Here is a 6,834-nt window from a genome sequence, read left to right on the forward strand (position 1 = left end):
CGAGTAAGTTCTTTAGTGGTGATTTGTGAGATTTTAGAGCACCCATCACCTGAGCAGTATACACTGAACCCAATTTGTAGTCTTTTATTCCTCACCACCCTCCCACCCTTTCCCGCGAGTTCACAAAGTCCATTGTGTCATTCTTATGGCTTTATATTCTCATAGGTTAGCTCCCACTTATGAGTGAGAAGATATAATGTTTGGTTTTTCATTCCCGAGCTACTTCACTTAGAATAATAGTCTTCACTTCCATCCAGGTTGCTGAGAATGCCATTAGTTCATTGCTTTTTATAGCTGAATCGTATTCTGTCATATATATATATATCACAATTTATTTATCCACTTGTTGATTGATGGGCATTTGGGTTCCACATGTTTGCAATTGCTGTATCAAGTGGTAGTTCTACTTTTAATTCATTAAGGAATCCTCACACTATTTTTCCACAGTTGTGGTACTAGTTTACATTCCCACCAGCAGGGTGTAACTGTTCCCTGTTCACTGCATCCATGCCAACATCTATTAATTTTTGATTTTTTGATTTTTTGATTATGGCCATTCTTTCAGGAGTAACATATTATTGCATTGTGGTTTTGTCTTGCATTTCCATGATTATTAGTGATTTTGAGCATTTTTTGTATGTTTCTTGGCCATTCTTCTACATATATAAAATCATCTAATTATGCAACACTATGAAACAGATAAATTGGTTTTTATATTTGTTTATTGTATGTGGAAATTGAGGCTGTGAGAAGTTAAGGAATTTTCTCAAGTTCACATGTCAATAGTGGTGAGGTCTTGATTAAAGCTCAGGCAATCTGTCTCCAGAGCCCAGGTTCACAAAAGTGCTATAGTTTTTCATTTGACAGCATCCATTTTTATAGAATAATTTGTACCCATGAAACAGACGCTTTAAAACAGTTGTTTTGATAATATGATAAAATGTATGTGCTATTGGTAAGTGAAATAAAATTTTACTTTGCAAGATATATAAACATATAAAATCAAGATTGGAATGTCATATACAAAAGATGTTTCCAGAAAGGGAAGAATAGATCATTCATATTGTTGTTATATTTTGTGTTTGCCAACATTTCTAAAATAAACTTACATTAATAAAAACATAATAATTATGGAAGTAAATTTTCAATATTTTGTGGCACAAAATATTATTTGGTGTCTTTATCATCAAATAATGCTGATGTATTGAACAGCAATACAAACAGCACTAGCGGTTCCTGGAAAAATGCCTATAAAATATATATTTATTTGTTTTTATTGATGACTTTTTTCTTTATTCAAAATTATTCTCAATCTTAATTATGGTCTCAATATTAATGACAGGCTAGCTAGAGCTGAAATGAAGAGGATGGAGTGAAGGCATGCACAAAAGGAAAAGGAAGTTACACATTCTTTCTAAAAGAAAAAAATACATTTAAGATATCTGGCAAAATTTACTTGTAACAAAGAAAATTTGTCCAGGGCTTTTAGACAAAAATCAACCTATTTAAGGAAACAACATATCTCAATTTTGCTACTTCAGTACACATAATCAGATTTTACACGTTTAAGATTTGTTTGTTAAAGTTGAGTCATTGATCTCTTTGCTCTTTCTTTTGTACCTTCCTCTCCTCTCCTCTCCCCTCCTCTCCAGGCTCCTCTACTTCTCTACTTTCCTTTCCTTTCTTTTCTCTGTTTCTCTCTTTTTCCTTTTTTAAATTTTTTATTTATTTATTTTTGAGATGGAGTCTCACTCTGTCGCCTAGGCTGGAGTGCAGTGGCTTGATCTTGGCTCATTGGAGCTTCCACCTCTTGGGTTTAAGTGATTCTCCTGCCTCAACCTCCCAAGTAGCTGGGATTGAAGGTGCCCACCAGCGTGCCTGGCTATTTTTTGTGATTTTAGAAGAGACAGGGTTTCACCATGTTGGCCAGGCTGGTATCAAACTCCTGAACTCAAGTGATCTACCCATTTCAGCCTCCCAAAATGCTGAGATTACAGGCGTGAGCCACTGCACCCAGTCCTTTGTTTATCGCAATGGAAGATTAAATTAGAGGGAAAGAAATAAAATCATTTACTAGAGAGCTACAACTCTCTAACTTTTTTCTTGCCATCCCCAGAGTAAAATTGTTTGGTTCAACAAACACAAGGACCTAATTATTGATTGAGCATTTTAAAAACTAATGCAAAATTATCAAATTAATAAGTAGCAGTGAAAATGAGCCATTTTATAATAAAACAACAGAGAAATGAAACTCACATTTGAGCTTGGTGGTTTAGTAAATGTTTAGGATTCAAATATGTCTGTAAGCCATGAATAGATTTCAAACTGCACATTTTTAGAAGAAACATGTTAATGAGTACTTGGGGATGAGTGGGGGAATAATACGAGTATATCCTCTAGAGATAAAATGCACTTATTGGGCCATCTTCCCATAATTATCGTATACTCTAACTCTCAGCCTACAAAGTGTTCATTGCTTGGGCTACTGCTCAAAAATGCAAAGTGAATCATATCACTGTCTGCTTAAAATCTGAGATATTCCCTCTTTTTTTTTTTTTTTTTTCTAATGAGGTTTAAGTTCATGGTCACGGCATCCAAAACCATTTATAATCCAGTCTCAACTGCACTAATTACCACTTTTTGTGACTCCCTCTCAAGTACCAGTAGCCCTTGCTAGAAAAATATCTCAACATTTGATGAAGTCAGACTTTTTGAAACTTCTTTATTTTTTTCAGATATTATTCTGCCTAGTCCATTCTCCTCACTTGATAATGACATTTCCCTGTTTGATTGTTTTCTATTTATAATTTTGGTTCTAATTTTTATACATTAATGTCTGTTAGTTTCTCAAGGAAAGAGACCACAACTTTTTCATAGTCTTATTCCTTGCATCCAATACCGTGTCAGACCCAAACAATTAATATATATTAGTAAAATTAAAAATTAACAATTAGTAAAATTAAAATTTAAATTAAAAATTTCAATTTGTTGAAAGAAAATACTTAAATGAAATAAGTGCAGTTGTGTAAAATATATATTTCATTTCTGAATCACTGTAAAGTAAGCACATTACTTTTCCTAAATTTTTGGAAAATAAGGTAAAAAAAAAAAACACCTCTTCTTAAAATCTACTTCTGTAAATATCTGTGGGCTATTATGAACAGTGTGGCTGCGAGTGAGTTATTAGCCTGACCACGACTATTCGCAGACTAATAGGATGTCAGAGGGAATATGCAAACTGCCTAAATCCCCGGCTCATCCATCCATAGGTTATCAATTTGGACAGTGGATGAAGTTAATCAGATAAGGTGGGCCGGGCGCGGTGACTCACGCCTGTAATCCCAGCACTTTGGGAGGCCGAGACGGGCGGATCACGAGGTCAGGAGATCGAGACCATCCTGGCTAACACGGTGAAACCCCGTCTCTACTTAAAAAATACAAAAAACTAGCCGGGCGAGGTGGCGGGCGCCTATAGTCCCAGCTACTCGGGAGGCTGAGGCAGGAGAATGGCGTGAACCCGGGAGGCGGAGCTTGCAGTGAGCTGAGATCCGGTCACTGCAATCCGGCCCGGGTGACAGAGCGAGACTCCGTCTCAAAAAAAAAAAAAAAAAAAAAAAAAAAAAAAAAGATAAGGTGATCTGTGGCTCTTTCTTAGTTTTGTGTTTGTGTTTCATTTTGTTTCCATACAAATAATCCTTCATATTGAATATCTTCAGTTTTATAAGTATGCTAATAACTCTCTAGCTTTCTGTTTCCTAGGCTCGGATATTTCCTACTCATGTTGTCAGCCTTCAGTTTCTGGAGGGTGAGAATTCCAAGTTGAAGTTGCCAGCAGATCCAGTGTCTGATGAAGTCTTGCTGTGTGTGCTTCCAGGATGGAATCTTGCTGTGTCTTTAAATGGTGAAAGGACAAGTCAGCTCCTTTCATCCTTTTTCAGAAGGGCACTAATCCCGTTAACGAGAATCCTGTCCCTGTAACTTAATGACCTCCTAAAAACCTCACTTCTTAATAATGTCATGTTGGTGATTAATTTTCAAAATAAACATTTCAGGGGACACCTTCAAACTATAGCACTTGCCCTTTGACTTTTCCCATCTATAAATTCCTTCTTGGTGTTCCTGCCTTATTTTGCTATTTGGATTCTTGTCATTCTTTTTGTGATAATCTGGTAAATTGCAAATTTCATCAATTACGGACTATATAAATTAGAAAATGCTAGTATCTTCTCTTAATCTCACATGTATTTATTATATTTGTTGTTTTTCGATGAAGAAAAGATGATTATTTTTACTAATTTATGTTTTCGTGTATTTATTTTCTTTATATTTGTGCCTTTGCAGTTTTATTTATTTATCTATTTATTTTTGAGCAGAGTCTCACTCTGTCGCCCAGGCTGGAGTGCAGTGGCGTGATCTCGGCTCACGTCAAGCTCTGCCTCCCGGGATCACGCCATTCTCCTGCCTCAGCCTCCCAAGTAGCTGGGACTACAGGCTTCCACCACCAGGCCTGGCTAAGTTTTTGTATTTTTAGTAGAGACAGGGTTCACTGTGCTAGCCAGGATGGTCTCAATCTCCTGACTTTGTGATCCGCCTGGCTCAGCCTCCCAAAGTACGGGAATTTTAGGCATGAGCCGCCGCACCCTTACATTGCAGTTTTATTTTAAAAGGTATTTCCCTTGTTGTTTTCTATTAGATCTATAGATTTATCTTGACAATTCTATGCTCATAGGTAAGGGTTTCGTTTTATTTGCTCCTTAATGAAAGAGTTTTCTCAATGAAATCTCCTGAACAGTTTGTCCTTTACCAATTTTTTTGGGTGCCATTTATATCATGGAGGATTAATTTCCCAAACATGGAATTTTTCTGAAATACTTATTGAATTTCATGTTTATTTAAGTTCTATTGTGTTATTAACAATAGTTTTATTAATATGACTTTGAGTATGCATTTATCACAAGTCCTTGCTTTCTGATCATTTTCGAAATTATTTGATTTTTCTGTGGTCTTTAATTATTTAATATAAAATTTTGAATACATTTGTTAAAATCTCCCATAGTTATTTTCACTGTGACTGATTAAAGAAATAAATAATGTTAGGGCCATATATAAAAACAGAACTCTGATCTTCCCACAATCTGCAGCAACCAACTTAAGAAATCAACCCATTATCTGCAATAATCAGCCCAGAATCCAACCTGCTATAATGAGACTTGTGGGAAGTCAGACCCCTTTCTCTAGTAAACAATCTAGGAGGGCAAACAGTAACCCCTGTGACAATAGGCCCTAAACAGCAAGAATTTGATTAATAACTGACAGCTTTCCTATTGTTGTTCCTACTTCCAGCATAGAACCAACCAAGAAAAGCCAAATATGCACCCCCTAACACATAGGAAGCCTTCCTTTTAGTTGGCTGCATATAGCTTCCCCATACCAACAGCCCTTCAATCAGGGCACACCTGAAGCCTTCCGTTTTTTCCACGATATAGTTTTCCCACTCCTCTGCTGTCCTTCAGTCTCTACCAAAACAAAAGTGATGGTAGCTGACTCCCTAAGTGGGGCAAGCTCTGAGTCAATGGTCTTTTCTTGTTTTTATTGGTTGGTCTTTATTTATTTCCACAGTTGGAAATAAATAATAAATTAAATTTATAGATTAATTTGGGAAACACTGAAAGGTTTATAATGAGTTGCTCCACCTAAGAACATGGAATACATTTTCATTTATTCAGAATAGATTTCACTTGTATTGTTTTAAAGTTGTTTTCATAGGTGTAAACTTTTTATCAGGTTAATTTTTTACTTCTATTATTCACATTTTCTTTTACTCTGTTTTTCTACTTAATTACTTCCTTAGAGGAAGGTTCTGGAACATCCACACTCTATTATTTAGTATTTATTTCTTTTCTGACTGTTGTCTATTTGATGGTATATATTGGGTTTATATATGGTCTGGAGGGTTACATCTTCTTGCTATATTTTTTATTTGTTAATGGCTAACGTGAACTTTATATTAACTGTAGTTCCTGAATATATTAGAAACTCTTTGTCATCTTATTTCATAAATTTGATCTCTTCTACTTTTTTTTAAATGTTCTTTTCCCCTTTACTTCGTTTACTTACATTACTTTTTCTGCTAATGTAAAATTTATACTTTTTGTGTTTATTTTTATGTTAATTACTGTTTATTTAAGATCCATACTCCCATTTATTACACTACCTTCTTAGATTTATCAGTACTATGTTCTCCCCTAATTCAACTGGTACTTTAGTTTAACCTTTTATTTCTTTATTCCTACTCTCTTACGCTAACCTAAGGGTTCATACTACCTAAAGACTAAATGTTTTCATGGTTATATTGTTTTTCCTTCATTTTGCCCTTGATTTTTTAAACAACAATAAACTTTCATAAGTTATGTCATGATTTTTGCTTTCATATATCTTGGTATAGGCCTCCTGAATTCATTTTTGTTAATTTGAATCTTCTTCCAGAAATGTTTTCAAAATGGGTTTGCAAAATTTCTGTGAAATTTTATTATTCCCTTATATATAAGTGAAAATTGGCTCATCTTTTTTTCCTGTTCAATGATCTAAATTAAGTAGATACCTATCATCTACTTATAGTTAGTTTCTCTTGATCAAGATAAGCAACAGTGCAAGTTATTTGGGATTTGGGGGTAGGAAATGATCATCCCAAGGCAATGTGAGAAAGGCAAGAACACAACTTTAGACTTCTCTCTCAATCTATGTCCCATTCTTCACTCTAAGCAGTAGCTACCATCAGTCCTTTATCTACAGATAAGTGGATAAATCTTTACTCTTTCAAAGGACATATTTTTA

Source organism: Macaca thibetana, chromosome 7, assembly GCF_024542745.1.
Source record: "Macaca thibetana thibetana isolate TM-01 chromosome 7, ASM2454274v1, whole genome shotgun sequence".
Taxonomy (NCBI): Eukaryota; Metazoa; Chordata; class Mammalia; order Primates; family Cercopithecidae; genus Macaca; species Macaca thibetana.